We start from the raw sequence: 18,030 nt of genomic DNA, 5'->3' as shown, positions 1-18,030 counted from the left end.
AAGCTCTAGACTTAGACAAACATTCTTGTAACACAGCAGATCCTCAGAGAGACATCCTCAAAGCATTTATAGCATACACACAGGAGTAGGGTGTTACGCTCAGAGCGGCCCGAACCTGTCTAAAAATCCCCTGAGCATTTACTTCCTCCTGCATTCGATCATTCCACCCCACCTGCATCTCATTTACTCCTATTTATTTCACCTACGAAGCGGGTTCGAAATCATCCCCCCAGCCGAATCTCAAAGGGGGTCCCTCCGGATCCCCGCTTGAGGAGTTCACCCTCTGACAGCCTTGTAGTGAGACCCCGGCTCTACACCCCGGAAGTGTGATGCAAAACATTAATCACGACTCGTGGATAAAGTGTGCAAACTCTGGAGAGTATAATCTGATCGATCAGCCATGCTCACGGTCAAGAGCAGGCTTGAACTTCTTGATAATTAGTGGGGATCTTGGATGGATGGTTTTGGGTAGTCGGGTGGTGGAACCCCGATGAGTTGGTAGCCGGATAAGGGATATCTGGTGAGTCTGGTAGTCAGATGGAATCCGATGAGCTGTCCCTTTAATGATGGTGTAGTCACACATAGAAAATAGGTTTGCTATGTCTTTTGAGTTCTAGTTTAGATTGGCATAGGTGCAGTAAACCTGAGTCTAGCTTTTCCTTGTTTTAAGCTTCCATGTCATGTTTTTCCACACTTTCTGAGTACTCCATGTACTCACACTTGTCTTCTCCCAACCCCTTATTGCTGCTCGGAAGGCAAAGATTTCGAGGACATCCTGGCCGATGGAGCTGAGTTCTAGGCGAGAGAAGATGTCGACCTGAAGACCATGTCGTAGGCCAGCGCTCCCCCGGACAACACCTATGGATGGATGGAAGACCTGCTATCGTTGAAAGTTATCGTAGTATTTTCTTTAAGACATGCAGGTCCTTTTGTAATGAATATTATCGTTATTTAATGATACTGTTATGTTATCACTTATGAAGTCACTGCATGTATGGAAACTTGATCCTGGTATACATATAGAATGCATCTGGTTTGTTCTCTTGAAAACTGGGTGTGTCAGAGGTGGTATCAGAGCCATGTTGACCGTAGGACGCAAGCCTAGCTAGAAATGGTTATTATTAAGGACATATCTTTGTTAAAAACTAGTTTCTTAAAATCTTTTACTCGGCCAGTGTCGTTTCTGTTCTCCTTTCTATTGTTATTGTTTATAAAATCTCTTTAAAAATGGTTACTGACTCCTCCCTCTCTTTTAAAATATAGATGGCCCACACGAAGCAGACGCCCCGCAAGCAGGTTGGAGACTTTGTTCCAGCTAGAGCTCCCACAGAGGCTACTTGGGCGTTTTTGCCACCCGCGGAGTTTCATTCTTCTGGATTTCAGGCGGGGGAGTTACCTCGCAAGCTCTAGATGATTCTCAAGGGTCAGGGCTATCAGGAGGCCCCGATCTACAAGGGGATCAGGACACCACTCAGCACCCACGGCTACACCTGGATGGTGGAGGTAACCATCTTCGAGAAGAACCCGGATGACGACGGAAGCAAGGTGTGCAGGACCCACTCGGCCGTCGCCCCGAGAGAGACCTTCGCAGCTGGGATCGGTGATGCAGCTCGCTAGGCACTTTCAGTCCTCTGCGCAGAGTACCACGTCACCCTTCAGACTATGCCGTACAACTTCTATCCACAGCGTGCGAGTTGTAGCTTGGAGGTCACCTTTACCCCCACCAACAGGGAGGGTGATGCCAGACTGGTGGGGCAGGTTCGCCTCACCGACGCCTTAACTCAGGAGCTAGACGGAGCCCTTGACGAGTTACACGACATGCAACTGAGGCTCACCGAGGCAAAGGAGAGGATTCGTACCCTCCAGGCAATGATGACTGACGACTCAGAGGAGGAACTAGAGGAGAGGCCCGAGCTAGAGTTACCCCGCTCTCCCTCCCGCAAGAAGCTCCGCCTTGAAAACGCTCTGCGAGTTGCACCACAAGACCTTTCAGAGGGTGGCGATAGTTCCTAAACTAGCAGTTTTTCCCAGTAGTAGCTTAGTGTCGTTTAGAGTCGTTTGTTTCATGATGTAATGATCTTGCTTGTTTTTTTATGCTGTGAACTGGGTGTTAGGATTGCTTTGTGTGTGTTGATGCGATATGGAAGTTTGTCTTTCGCAGTTGTATCCATCTTCAATTTATATAAATTAGTTTATGAGTTCTTCATTATGCTTCATCTGTCCTTGCCCTATTCTCGTACCCCAATCTCATGTTCTTGCAACCGTCAGATGGTGAACTCGAGGAATGCGAATAATGCTGGCGCCAACAGCAACAACGCTGAAGGCGGTAACCCCAATGCTCACCCCCAGGATGACAACTAGGACACGTTTCTCTCCTGGAACAGGCGAACCATCAGAAACCTTGTGGACCCAATGCAGATGATGTCCATGCAGACTCAGATTCTACAAGGATTGGTGCAGGCTGTGGCAAGACTTCAACAGGCACCCCCAGTTTATCCGACACCGCCACCGCCACCGCAAATGCAGCCGTAGAACAAGCTGAAGGACTTCCTAAGCACTAAGCCACCTACTTTTGCACAGGAAGTCGAGCGAATAGATGTTGACGATTGGCTCAAGACAAATGAAAGCAAGCTGCAGATTTCTCAATACACCAGCAGAGAAAGGGTCCTCTTCGCTTCTCACCAGCTTGTAGGACCAGCTTCAGATTGGTGGGTAGCTTACACTGTCGCCCATGATGACCCCCAAGAAATTACTTGGAGAGAATTGAAGGACAGTTTCCGTACGCACCACGTGCTAGCAGGGGAAGTGAAACTGAAACAGAGAAAGTTTCTTGAATTAGAGCAAGGTCCCATGTCAATGCGTGAATACCTTACCAAATTCACGCAGCTATCCCGCTATGCCCCCGGAGATGTGGACACAGATGAAAAGAAACAAGATTATTTCTTGGAAGGTTTGAACCCTAGACTTCAGTACTCCCTCTCAGCCAATGAATACTCAAGCTTCCAGAAGCTTGTTGACAGAGCCTTCATTCTAGAGAAGAAGAAGCAGATATAGGAGAAGAGCATAAGCGAATGATGTAGGGTCAGTCCTCAGGCAGCAACACCCGTCCCCACTTCAACCCTCCTCCCATAGGATAGGTGTACCACCAAGTAGGTCAGATCCAGCAACAGAGGGCACCCAACCAGGCTTCAGGAATCTTCAGTCCGTTAAGGCAGCAGTTCCAACAGCAACAGCGCTCCAACTACCAAGCCTCATGCCTAGTGAACTAGAACCAGGAGCAACAGGGTCGCACTGGCCAGAGAACCAGTTCCATTGGTCCATGCTTCAGATGTGGGAACTTTGGGCACCTTGCCAATAAGTGTCCCAAGAAGCAGCAGGGTTAGACCAACAACGAGCAGTAGAATCGCCCAGGATGTCAGCCATAGCAGCAGCCTCGTCAAAACTTCATAAGTTGGCGAGTCAACCACGTCGCAGTAGAGGATGCCCAAGATGTCCCAGATGTGGTACTTGGTATGTTTCCCACCAACTCTCACCCCGCTACAGTTTTATTCAATTCCAGAGCAACATGTTCCTTTATTTCAACTAAGTTCGTAGAAAAGCATAATCTATTGATAGCCATAACGAAAAATTGATTGGTAGTTAGTTCTCCAGACAAAGAAATAGAATCGAGGCATGTATGCCCTAAGATAAGCCTTGCTATAGAAGGGGTAGAATTCCCTGCAAACCTTATTGTCTTGGAATCTAAAGGGATAGATATCATTCTGGGAATGGATCGGTTGCCTAAATTCGATGGAGTGATAGGATGCGCCACCAAGACAGTTCAGTTGACACATACATGTGGCACCAAGGTGGAGTTCAAGGCCACAGCAGAATTAGGAGGGAATATCAAGCTTAACCAGGCCAAGGCAGTAGAGGAAGTCGGAGTAGTCAGCGAGTTTCCGGATGTCTTCCCCGAAGAATTGTCAGGTATGCCACCAGACCGAGATATTGAGTTTGTTATTGAATTAGTACCTGCCACTTCTCCTATATATAAGAGACCGTACCGAATGGATGCCAATTAGTTGGCTGAGCTCAAGGAGCAAATCCAAGAGCTATTAGACAAGGAGTTTATTCATCCCAGGACCTCACACTGGGGAGCCCCGGTTATCTTTGTGCCAAAGAAAGATGAAACTCAAAGATTGTGCATCGATTATCGTGCACTTAATGAGGTGACCATTAAAACAAGTACCCCTTGCCTCGCATTGAAGATCTGTTTGATCAGCTAAAAGGAGCATGCGTCTTTTCCAAGGTTGATCTGCGGTCAGGTTACCATCAGCTGAAGATTTGAGCATCGGACATTCCCAAGACCACTTTTGTCACCCGATATGGTTTGTATGAGTTTACGGTGATGTCTTTTGGATTGACCAACGCCCCAACATACTTCATATACCTCATGAACAAGGTTTTTATGGATTATCTAGACAAGTTTGCGGTTGTGTTCATCGATGATATCCTGGTCTTCTCAAAGGACAAGGAAGAGCATGAGGAGCATTTGAGGATGGTCTTGCAGAAACTTAAGGAAAATTAGTTGTATGCCAAGATGAGCAAGTGTGAGTTTTGGTTGAAGGAAGTCTCCTTTCTAGGTCATATCATCTCAGCAGGAGGAGTATCCATTGACCCCAGCAAAGTGAAGGAGGTCCCAAATTGGAAGCCACTGCAGATTGGTTCAGAGATTCAGAGTTTTCTGGGTTTAGCAGGATATTATAGTCGCTTTATAAAAGGCTTCTCCAGGATCGCCAAGCCAATAACGGAGTTACCAGAGAAAGGAAAGGAATTTAAGTGGACTCTCGCTCGTGAGGCCAACTTTAATGAATTAATGAAGAGATTAACCACTACCCCAGTGCTAATCATGCCTGACCCACAGAAGCTGTTCTCGGTGTACTGTGATGCCTCGCGCTAAGGTTTGGGATGTGTGCTAATGCAAGAAGGCCACGTGATAGCCTATGCTTCAAGGCAAGTAAGGAAGCACGAGGAGAACTACCCTACTCATTACTTGGAACTAGCAGCAGTAGTTCATGCACTCAAGATTTGGAGATATTATCTGATAGGGCAAAGATGCGAGATCTTCTCAGATCACAAAAGTCTGAAGTACATCTTCACTCAACCCAATCTCAATCTTAGGCAGCGTAGATGGCTAGAACTCATCAAGGATTTTAATTTGGGAATCAACTACCATCCAGGAATAGCATATGTAGTGGAAGATGCTGTGAGCAGAAAGGCCTACGTCAGTATGATGACTATACAAGAAAGACAACCTAAATTATGTAAAGAGTTTGAGAAGCTTAATTTGGGCATTGTGTCCAGTGCAGATGCACTTGTAATGGAAGTGGATTCTACCTTGGAGCACGATATACAAAAGGGCCAACAAGAAGATGAGAAGATTCTAGAGATCAAACAACTCATTAGGAAGGACAAGATTCCAGGATTCACGGTAGATGAGCAAGGAGTGGTGTGGTATAAGAAAAGAATATGTGTTCCAAATATTAAGTCCATTTAGGAGTCAATTTTAAGAGAAGCCCATGACTCAGCCTACTCTATTCACCCAAGAAGCACCAAGATGTCCCAGGATCTCAAGGATCAATATTGGTGGTACGGAATGAAATGTGAAGTAGTAGAATATGTGGCTCTATGTGACACATGCCAGCGAGTTAAGGCCGAACACCAAAGACCATCCGGGTTGCTTCAACCATTGAAAGTACCTAAGTGAAAATGGGAAGAAATCGGCATGGATTTTATAATGGGATTACTTCAAACACAGTCCGGGTATGATTCTATATGGGTTGTAGTAGATCAGCTAATAAAGGTAGCTCACTTCATGCCAGTCAAGGAGACATATAAGGGACAAAGGCTCGCAGAGTTGTACATGTCTAGGATTGTGTGTCTTCATGGAGTACCCAAGAGGATAGTAGCTGACTGAGGTACCCAGTTTACATCACGTTTTTGGCAGTGACTACATGAGTCCATGGATACCATGTTGAACTTTAGCTCAGCTTATCACCCTCAGATTTATGGACAGACGGAAAGGACCAACCAGATTCTAGAAGATATGTTGAGAGCATGTGTTTTAAAGAACGACAAGAGTTGGGATAAGAATCTCCCCTATGCTGAATTCTCATAACAACAGTTACCAAGCAAGTTTAAAGATAACACCTTTTGAAGCACTATATGGAAGGAAGTACAGAACCCCACTATTCTGGAATCAGACCGAAGAAAGCCAAGTGTTTGGCCCAGAAGTCTTAAGGGAAGCAGAAAGGCAAGTGCAGGAAATTTGGAACAACCTGCGAACCACGCAGTCAAGGCAGAAGAGTTATGCGGACAATCAACGTCGGGAGATGACCTTTGAAGTCGAAGACTTCGTGTATCTCAAACTATCCCCGATCAGAGGTCTTCGCAGATTTAAAGTCAATGGTAAACTGGCACCCCGATACATTGGACCGTTCTAGATACTGGAAAGGAGAGGAGAAGTGGCTTATCAACTGGAATTACCATCCCAGCTCTCCGGTGTGCATGATGTGTTTCATATCTCGCAATTGAAGAAATATCTAAGAGTTTCAGAAGAGCAGCTGCTAATGGAGGAGCTGAATGTTCAGGGGGGTCTTTCTTATTCGGAATACCCTGTTAGGATTCTTGAAATATCAGAACGTGTTACCCAGAATAAAAGGATCTGTATGTGCAAGGTGCAGTGGAAGCATCACTCAGAAGCGGAAGCCACCTGGGTGAGAGAAGATGATCTAAAAGCAGAGTTTCCCAATCCCTTTCCTGATCTTTCTGAATCTCGAGGAGGAGATTCATCCTAAGAGGGTAGGTTTGTGACGCCCATTTTTTGCCGGCCCGGCCCACCTCTCCCGCTCTGGAAGCACAGCCCGCTCTCTCTCGTCCTCTCACCGACACCCTGGACCCACCCGTCAGTCCCTTCCCCTTCCTCCCGCAACCGTTGTGCGCCGCTTGGCCAATTTCTCCTGCTCACGCCCTCGATTTTGCGCCCACGACTCCGCAATAGCCCGTACTCCCTGCTGCACTATAAGATGCGCCTGCAGCATGCCGCGCTCCCATCCCGCACTCCTCGCCCAAGAAACCACATCTCCGCCGCCTCGCCCTGCCGTTGCCACCACAGAACTCCGCCGCACGCCATCCACCGTGCTCGAGCCCTCCCCGTCGTATCTGAGCGTGCCACCAGCTTCATAGGAGCGCGAGAAGCCTTCCCCCACCACTCCTCGATGTCTTTCGATCGCCGCAAGCCGTCCTCCCACCAAGCTCCGGTAAGCTTCACCACCTTTCACCGTCGCTGGCTTTCCCCGTCACTTTCTGAGGTCGGCCTAACTGTCTCTCTAGCACTGCAGAGCCCCGTGGGAGCTTCCCCAACCGTCAATTCCGTAGCTCCGTTGCCGTAGACATGTTTCTGTCAAGCATCGACTGCCGCTGCCACTTCCCTCTATTGCCGACCGCCGCCGAGACCCCGCCAGCCCTCGGTAAGACTCCTCATCATCATCTCTTTCGATTGCGCTATTTCTTGTCAAGTTTGGTAGCCTGTAACCCTTGTTCGAGCGTCACCAGCGATGCTCCGGCGAAACCCACGGTGGCGCCGCCGTTCGCCAGCCTCTACCGCTGCCCATCCCTCCCCAACCGCCATGAGCCATTGGATCTTCCACCGATGACCCAGATTAGATTGGCCAAACCCATACCCCTTCGGTCTACCATGGACCAATTGACTCAGTCCACAGCGCCGATCCACCGTCCCTGTCAACAGCCCTATAGGTGCCACGTCAGCTTCTGAGCTGAGTCAGCAGCCGCGTAAGCCGCCACCTTAGCCACCCGAGCCCGGTCAGCAGGATGATGTCAGTGTGATACAATAAATAGGTTTTTCAGCACAAAAATAAACCCTTTAATCCCTGAAATTAGGTAAATATTCATTTAGGCCCTTAGACTTTACTATGTTCACAATTATGCCCCTATCAACACTGTTATTTAACTTTCAAGCCCCTGAACTTGTGTAAAATTACAAATAGGTCCCTAAATTTTACAAATAAGCCCTGGAACTTTCTGTTTTTACAAATTAGCCCTTGTTCTTTTTTAGAAAAGCCCCTATAACTTAAAACCCTCACAACTTTTTTATACGAGCTCCGTTTTAGGCCATTCTTGCGCTACCGTGATCGTAGCAGCGAGTACTATCCATTAGTAATCTTTTTATAGTGCATTGCTACTATTTTGTATACTGTTCTTAGATGTTTATGTTTGTTTATTTCTGGTGTGCGCAATTGCTATAGGAGACGAGCAATGTGTGAACTTGCAGGACCAGACGTTCAAGGAATTTGAACAACCCGCGATTGAAGGCAAGTGTCCTTGATCACTTTGATCCCATTGTAGGAAAGTGTAGCTTTCATTTTTCTAGATGCATGCTTGTTTATATGAATCCCATGTTTAGGGTTTTACTAGTACTTTCCCTATTGTCCTTGTCACCTGTATTATAGTTTGAGTGTCAAGGGTAGACATGCCTAGTTGTGCTGTCAAGTCAAGTGGGTTCAATATAATCTGAATAATGATTCTATGCAACATGAACCTGTTTGGGTAATTTTTGCAGCAACTTTAATCATAGGGATCTAGGCAGGTTGGTTTGAATGGTATGGCTGTTGTGTGCGCATTGAGTGATGTGCAAGTATCTGCTGTAGATCCTAAGGACCAGTTTGTGAAGCCTGTAACCCGGCATAACAGCGCAACCACGAGGCTTATATGGGTACAACCTGGCTAATTAATTAGGTGTCCTTCTTATTCTGTACGCACCAGTGGATAGTTGAGTGGCACAAGAGGGGGCCTCTGCAGTGGATGGAATCCCGGTTAGCAATGAAACCTTAGTGGGTCCATATGAATTTGGAGGCGCTTTGTAAAGGCCTTGTAGTGAGACCCCTGCTCTATAGCCCGGAAGTGTGAAGCAAAACGGGAATCACGACTCGTGGGTAAAGTGTGCAAACTCTGCAGAGTATAAAACCGATCGATCATCTGTGCTCACGGTCAAAAGCAGGCTTGGACTTCTTCATAATTAGTGGGGATCTTGGATGGATGGTTTTGGGTAGTCAGGTGATGGAACCCCGATGAGTTGGTAGCCGGATATAGGATATCTGGTGAGTCTGGTAGTCGGATGGAATCCGATGAGCTATCCCTTTAATGATGGTGTCGTCACACATAGTAAATAGGTTTGCTATGTCTTTTGAGTCCTAGTTTAGATTGGCATAGGTGCAGTAAAACTGAGTTCAGCTTTTTCTTGTCTTAAGCCTTCATGTCACATTTTTCCATACTTGCTGAGTACTCCATGTAGTCACGCTCGCCTTTTTCCAACCCCTTATTGCTGCTCAGAAGGCAAAGATTTCGAGGACATCCCGGCCGATGGAGCTGAGTTCTAGGCGAGAGAAGATGTCGACCTGAAGACCATGTCGTAGGCTAGCGCTCCCCCGAACAACACCTATGGATGGATGGAAGATCTGCTATCGTTGGAAGTTATCGTAGTGTTTTCTTTAATACCTGCGGGTCCTTTTGTAATGAATATTGTCATTATTTAAAAATACTGTTATGTTATCACTTATGAAGTCACTGTATATATGAAAACTTGATCCTGGTATACATGTGGAATGCATCTGATTTGTTCTCTTGAAAACCGAATGACACAGAGAAAAGTGGAGCAGCGGAAGTGTAGGATCAGAGGGAAACTGATACCATGAAGGAGGATTGAGATGGAATGAATATGTATTGATCATCTCATCAGATATTTATACAAGTGTTACAGCAGCCCATTGAGTGACTGAAAGCCATAGTGCTAGCTGACGTGCGCTAGAGACTAGGGAGGTTACAGCAGAATCGGTCTTAGGCTAACGGAAAGAGTGACACCTAAGTTAGCTATTTCTACATATTTCAAGAGCTTGCTAGACCTTGATTTAGTCATTTTCTATGTTAGTAGTCAAGATTAGCTTCACAGGGCTATGGTCCTTTGTAGAGTTGTAGAATTCGTCAGGCCAGCAAGCATTCTTTGTCAACTAAGCTCATCTGGTATGCTTCAACCCTACTTAGGTAACAGATACACAACCATGCTTTTAGACTTGCAATTTTGCCGTTTATGTTGGGGTTGCTTAATTTTTTTCTAAGCATGATGGAAATATACAAGCCATGCTAGTATTTTGGTTACCACAGTCTGGCATATGCTATAACCACTGTTCCATTTAGTGGCCTTGATGACTTTTCTAGTGTGGCCATTATCAAGATAGCAGTAGGTCTACCTCGAAGATAAATGCAAAGAGGTCAAATTTCAAGGTTAAGCGGATCGATTTGGTGGGTCTTGAAGCGCTATAAAGCCTTCATAGGGGGGCGAAAAGACAAAAGAGTAGTTCTTGTATGTGGCTTCCGATGGATGTGGGAAGGTGGACTTGATATTTGATGTTGATGACTCTGATGGTGTTGGCTGTATTGGGAATGAGAGAGGGTGCAGGCTAGAAGCTAGAAAATAGTTTTTTTTAAGTTCGGAAGTCTGTACTCTGTAGCTAAAAATTAGCAGAGCCTTGTTAGTAATGCATTTTGTGGAATTGCACTGGCCTTTGTATGTGCCATTGCCCAATTTTAGTATGATGCACGATTGCACGTGTAGATTATAGATTTGAGGTTTCTTTTGTGCTGCTTTTGTCGCATAGCATTTAGTCACTTAAATTCCTTTCATATTTCCAAAGTACATATTAGTAATGACACAATTCTACCAATATGTCCTCATCTAAAAGACTAAAACAATATATTCCATACCCAATTGTTTAGTTGTGTACTTTTCTTTATAATTCATATTGCACATATAAATATTGATATTTTAGTTTAACTGCTTTCAATGCTGCATACTGCTACAGAGAGCTCCAATTGTTGATCTGAAACATGTATATATCATAGTTTTTAAGAAAGTGCAAAGTAGACTGCTAATTTGGAATTCTGTCTTAGTTTAAATAAGTGCGTTCCTGTTTTAAGTCCTTTTTCACATAGTTGGTTGGCATGTTCAAGAGAAAAGGAGCTTGAAAGCTTCCATGCCCACTGAAATCCAGGGTTTCCTTATCTTTTTGCTTTGCATTGTCCTGTGCATCATTGGTTTTCCTTTTCTGTTTGCACCCTTTACATATTAATCAGCGTGAATTGGTCTACTGATGATTGAGTGCTTGAGCTGGTCTTGTTAGTTGTTGAATTGCATCTTGAGATGCATTGATTAGGTATGGACGTATGGTACAAGTTGATGTTCCGCACAAACAAATGCAGGCCACATTTATTTCCGAACTGATCTCAGTACAAATGAAGTTGAGTGGACTAAATTTAGTTTTCTGTGATTTGTAATAGATTGTTCCATTAATCAATCATTCAATAAGTCTATTCATCTTTTTATCTTTAGCTGGGAAATATGTGCTTCACTATGATCTTCGTTGTTAAATATCTTATATTTCCATTCTGACGTGGTGTTCCTCCAGGAAAGGTGAAAATCTCGTTTCCGTATCCAAACAAGAATACAATCCCCAAGTCTGTCAATGACCTCGAATTTAATGGTTTGACCTTAACTTCTGACCTTCATGAGGTGGTATGTATCATACTATTCTTTAAGAAGGCATTCTGTGATTTGACTATTTCACACTAATATTTAGTTTTCAAATTGATTACAAGATATACAAGGGTAAACAGTGCTATCTTCTTATTTATGTTCCATGTTGGAACTTTTTCATGAGCACTTTTTATTCATTGTGTTAAGTATTGATACTGATTCAGTCCTTTGAGTGTTTCAACATTTTGGTACAGTCCAGGGTTCACAGGATGAACCTTTCAACTTCGTTTTGATTGATGGTACATGGAGTAATTCTGCTGCACTGTACAGAAGGTTAAAGGTACCGTTCAAATGCATTTCTCATTTGACATATGCATTCCATTCGAAGGTTGACTGCCAGAAAACACAGAATGGCACAATTTTTTTCTGCTGGCTGGTGGGTCTGACATGTCAAGTACACGAAGAGGCGGGTACCAAATGTCGAATTCCGTCACATTTAACATAATTGATGGGTTTGTAGTTTATTGAAACATTTGTCAAAACTCCAAAGTACCTGTTCCTGAGAAATTCAATTGGAAGTGCACTTTTCCCTACCAAATTCTATCTATCCCTGCCTGCTGCTTCCATTCGCTGAGCTCCTCTGGCAAATCATGATGTGAGCATGTTGGTTACTCAGTTTTAGTAGTGTGTTAACTAGCAGTCCATTACTGATAAAGGATTTGGTACTGACACCTGTCTTACTAACTATAAGTCTTTGGAAAATATTTATTGGATTAGGTAGACTCCTTAACTTTACAACTTTCTCAAAGACCGGTCAGGAAGAATAATACCCTAGAGGTTGACCAGATGGACTGTCATTTTGGTTGGTGACTCGGTAAGGTTATGGAAAATGAAAGGAAGGTTTTTTCATTTACTAACACAAGTACACGGTGACTGAGCCAGCCAATCGCCAAACAACGAGCATTGATCTGCGACCACCGGCAAAGATGTGGTTGTAGTTCCTTGTCTATATGCCAAAATACTTTATTTTTAAGAATGTACACTATTTAAATAACGATTTAGTAATGAATGCTGATACTATCTATACAATACACTAACATTGGAACTAGACATACCAAAAGTATGGCATATATCTCATACCTAAAGGGCTGGGTATAGGGATGCAAGTTTTACTTTTTTGGGGTTATTGGGTCGACCCAGAACTTATTCAATTCAACTAAAGATGTCATTGTCACGTAACTGCTATGTGGAGAGACATGGACTAACCCAAACTACTCATTGGGTACCCACTTTCATTTCTTTCTAGCTGTGTTGTAGTCTTGTAGGTTTAACTGTAATGAGCAATTCTAAAGAATTGTTTAACATACGCAGTTTTAGTCACCTGTGCCTACAGGTTGCATAAACACCTATAGATTGCAAAATTTCTTAGTTGATTCTTTATTAGATCAGACGAAGCTATATACATTGATCTAAATCCTTAATCAAAAACAGTATCTAAGATCAAACTACGATTGGACCATTGTAAAATATGATTGGGTTGCAAGGTACTTTGCCAATTTCCAATTCAGGAGTTTTGAACTTTGTAGTTCCATGCAGGCATGGCCACATGTGAGATACAGACAGCTAAATGGGATCTGATATCTGATGTTTTGTACAGGAGAGATGGACTGCAATTTGGGGAGAGGAAGATATACTTTGTATCTCACTATCTAAGCTGAGTGCTTCAGTGATGCATAGACGAAGGTGAGCTAAAAGCTTTATTTATTCTTATCTGTTCCTACATTTACGTTTTTCCTTGAAGTGCTTACCTAGGGATGCTATTTTCATAAAACAGACCTCAGCCAGCATGGGATCGTACCTGCACTGCGGCAGCTGCAGCTGGTCTCCTCTGGGAGTTGCATATGCGGCCTGATCTCAGTGCATTTGAGTTTGAAAAACAAGCTGAGCCAGCGGAGTGCTCGTTAGATATCTTGCTAGATGCTCTCACTGCCCGACGGGTTCGCCTAGGACGATCTATAACTCGAAAAGAGAGATATAATAGGAACTGTGTAGGGATCGGTGACGTTTTATGATAGATAAATTAGGATATTTAGAAACTAATAGCTCTAAAAACTTTATAAGATAAATTTATCTCAATTTATACTAAATATGTTCTAGTTTTATCTAGTATGTCTACTCTACTGTTCAAGGGAATTATAATCTACTCTAACAAGTTAAATTACAAATATGTAAATACAGATATGTCAATAAAGTAGTGAGATAAACTCGGTATAAGATATTTTTATCTTGTGGTATCAGTGGCACACAAGACACTCCCAATCCACGTTGAAGCTCCACAAAAAATATGCTCTCAGTCGTCAAGTCTCTTCTGATCATGGCTCTTGAGCTACAAAATTACCAAAGCAAGGCCTCAAGCATAATGAACCATCAAACTACCAAGGTGAGATCTCATCACTAACATCTCTTCTGTTCACTTATACGTTGTCTTCACTTCGGAGCTTTAGTCACAAAGACAAGGACATTCGTGTCCCCGCATAATCTTCTTGTCGTCGCTCCACACCAAATCGGAGGGTCAACAAGTTACTGGTGAGTCACTAAGACTTTAAGATACTGATGTACCACAAGATACAAGGTAGGTTGCATCACTCCTTGATCCACTCCCTAGGCAGCTACACACAGCACTCACTTTCTCTAGACCTATAAGCACTAATCACTCTCTAATCTTATGCTTAATCACCTTGGATGATCACTTTAGCACTTTGGTGACTTAGATGTCTTCTCAAGTGTGTATGATCTTCTTCTGGTCTCTAGTAGTTTCAAATAAATGAGTGGATGAATATTTATAGTCTCAACCCTGTGGACTAATCGTTGCACTAACAGCTCAATTTTCTGTGAACACCGGATGATCCAATAATAACAGTAGTACAAGCACCGGACTATTCGGTAAATACAACATCAACAACTAGTCGTTGGAACCCCACTTAAATACATTCTGAACACCGGATTGTCCGATATATCATTCACTTCCGCCACCAAACTATCCGGCATGTTGTCTTTCGTCAAGCCGAGCCACTTCTTCTCTGTGCAATTAGTCCGATGTGTAGACCTTCTGATCATTGAACCTTTCGGTGTGTTGACCTTCATCTGTTTTGACATCTCCCTGGAAAACATTATGGTGTGTTGGTTTCTTTATCACGGGATCATCCGATGAGTTAAAATATTTCCTTCCCTCATTTGCACAGCTCTGTTAGATGCTCCGATGTAGGCATCCGATGTGTAGTAGTCTGGTCAACAGACCATCTGGTGAGTTTTTATTTTCCTCTTCTGAGTGAAAACACTCCGCTGTGTGCAATTTCTTGAGCATCGGAACTTCCAGTGAGTACAATCTTATTTCAACTTAGTTTTTCATCTTTTTGAAAAATGCTCTGGTGTATATAACTTCGGTAACACAGGACCCTCTGTTGTAGTCATTTTTCCTGGGACTTCTCCAATTCAAATAAATTTTATCCTGACTTTGGTGGCTTCTTCATATATTGCATCCATGAGACCTAAATATATATTCTTGATAAACATGTTAGCCCTTTTGACTATATTATCATTAATCATCAAAATCATAATTATAGCCTAATAATACAATTTTCGCTACAAACTGCATATAGTGAAAGAAGAACACAATAGTAGAGGAAAGCATGAAATGCCTGGAAGGCTGAGTTCATTCTTTTTTGTAGAATTGGACACCTGATCAGATAGTTAAAGCATTTTTTCCCGTTCTCTTTAGGTCACTAATTCTTCACTTCATTGTTGCACCTTTTGTTTATGGTAGCTGATGTGAGATGGTACTTTTAAGCATGAAGGAAAACGTTTTGGCAACAAACTGATACGAAAATTACACCAATATGTGTGTAGCTGTCTTATGATGTTACAGACAGAAGGGGCAAATGCAAAGGTTGCCACAACTATGCAAATCATCGAAGCTTAGTCTGTTCCAAGAAGTATGAAGTCTGCATCGCGGAATGAACTATCTGGAGATTGTTCACGAAGAGATTGTGGGTAAAAAATTTCCGTATGAATTGTGTAAGGTGTTCAAGTTTTTGTTTTTGTTTGTGCCTCTACAACCATTGTTTCTTCTACGTTGGCATTGCCAAGCCAAATTTGGACTCTCCCAATAGCAATTAAATATCGTTTTGGATTGAGGTTTAAAGCAAGTTTTGGGCGAAAGTTGGCTTGGTTGGCGGTCATACTGAACTGAGTTTTTGTGCACACAGCAAGTAGAGCTGAATCAAAACTAAATTCCTACTTGCATTTCTAATTTCGAGTGCATAAATAGAAGTAAAAGTTCACCACTAGCAATGAGGATTCCCCCCTCCCAAAGCAAAGCTCATACAAGATGGTATGATCCTAAACTGCTGGGCATGTGATCGGCACATAAACATTGATTTTTTTTTTGAAACACCACATAAACATTGATCTCTCTCAAATTCAGGTCCCATGCCCTTCAGCGTGTTTCGGATGGAGGAGGAGACGTGGGAGCACAACTCCACTGACCAAGCCTTAAATCCTAGCTGTCAGACTTCACACACATTGGATCGAACGCAGACTTATCCCTAGCGTTCCCCCGGTAGGGCATGCATGCATTGTTATTTCAAGGAAGATCCTTCAGCCTTTGAAAATAAACCATTATCCAGCAATGAGCAATATTATTGCACAGATTGATAATTTACGATAGACTCAACAATACCCAGATATGATGGGCCACAACACAGTAAAAAGGAGATAGCGCACAGTTTCAACAAGGTTAAGAGTTAACCATGTAAACATTCACCCAGTATACATGCAGCAGAGGAAACACAGCAACGCATGGTGGTCAACATCATTTAACATCCTGTTGGAAGGAACAAAATAAACTATACAATCATGCCACTAGAAAAATCTTATCTAAATACAGAGCGCTACTTGCCTATCACTGCATTGCAATCATCTGAGCATATGCATTAGCAGACCAGGTTAACATCTACACTTACAGTAAAATTACATCGAAGAGCTGCAAGAAGGAAGACAAAATCACCAGCGGCGCTTGCTGGGGCGCCACGAGTTTGGCTCGCTGTGTCTATCTACAGAGGCTCGATCCTTTCTTGGCACTTCCGCTTACTCATCTTCGTCAGGTCCACAGACCTGTAGAACCTCGGCGCCAATTCTACCAGCCACCTCGGGTCAATGGCTGTGACCTCCCTCATGTACTCTTTCGTTGTCATGACAATTTCATGGTAAATCACCCACTGTGGTTGCTGGTGAAAGAGGGCGCTGCTGTGGTTGCCGGTGAAAGAGGGCGCTGCTGGGGTGGATATACACTTGCTGTGGTGGGTATCCTCCATTGGGATCCTTCCTTGCAGCATGGAAGAAGAATCCAGCAGTGAGGGCTTTCCCTATCCTCATGGAATCGTTCCCAGCAGAGATAACATCAAGCTTATACTTATCCATAATCTCAAGAAGTTGTTTCCGCACATCATGTGCCCTCCTTAGTGAGGTTACCTGGATAAAATTCTCGAAGCACCATGGTCCTGAAAATCCCTTTGCCTTCCATGCCTCATACACAGCCAGTAGAGTGAGATGATCGCCTTCTGGCTGGAAAAGGTTTGATCTTTTCCGATCTGCTTGAGCTTGCGTCTCTCTTGGCCGATAGAATATGTTCCCAGTTTGAATCATTACAATGATAGTCAGTATTTCATCACTGCATCTGAGGTCCACGCTAGCAAGGAGCATCTTTGATAGTGGTGGCTCTTGTGGAAATTCAGCCATCTTTCTCCCTAGCTTGGTAAGAAGACCTTCTTCATCTAAAGCACCAAGGCTGTACAATTGTTCTATAGCTGAGAGGAGTGCTTGAGATGCTGGTGGGTCCATGAAGTCAAATGACAATAGGTCATTTATTCCCATTGCCTTCATATTAAGAGCCATCCACCCCAAGTTGACCCTCTGGATTTCCGGATTTGTTGTGGGAGCCATTTCATTGCGATAGGCATTCTCAGTGTACAGACGGTAACACTTGCATGGTCCTGTACGTCCAGCACGCCCTGCTCTTTGCTTAGCTGACACCTGAGAGATTGGAGTGATGACCAGCGACATCAGCATGATTAGATATACTGATAATTAATGACCCATGTATTATCAGTACAATCGAGTAACATCATATAGAGAAAATCGTGTTTGACTTCTGACAGGATGGACGACTTTCGCCTGGCATATAGAAAAATCACTAAAAGTGATTGGAACTGGATGCTGTCAATAATAGAAATGTGTTGCTAGTAAAAGTTGGTAGGCAGGACCGATATGGCAGCTATTATTTTTAAAGATCGAACTGAATACAAGTAGACGTATACCAACCTCCATATAAGTCTATAAAAATAGCCGATTCACAAACGCACCCAACAGAATCGTTATTTCTTTTTTTT

The 18,030-nt window shown here is 43.5% G+C and overlaps 2 pseudogenes; one reads left to right on the top strand and one right to left on the bottom strand.

The window, feature by feature from the left end:
* LOC133927662 (uncharacterized) overlaps positions 1–13,656 on the top strand; it is a 65,947-nt pseudogene extending 52,291 nt beyond the window's left edge.
* A 2,989-nt stretch (positions 13,657–16,645) lies between these two features.
* On the bottom strand, positions 16,646–17,704 carry LOC133927661 (probable pre-mRNA-splicing factor ATP-dependent RNA helicase DEAH5; annotated as a pseudogene).
* Between the last annotated feature and the right edge of the window lie 326 nt (positions 17,705–18,030).

The sequence above is a fragment of the Phragmites australis genome, chromosome 8 (assembly GCF_958298935.1).
Source record: "Phragmites australis chromosome 8, lpPhrAust1.1, whole genome shotgun sequence".
Lineage (NCBI taxonomy): Eukaryota > Viridiplantae > Streptophyta > Magnoliopsida > Poales > Poaceae > Phragmites > Phragmites australis.
This window is presented reverse-complemented; position numbering and strand designations above follow the sequence as displayed.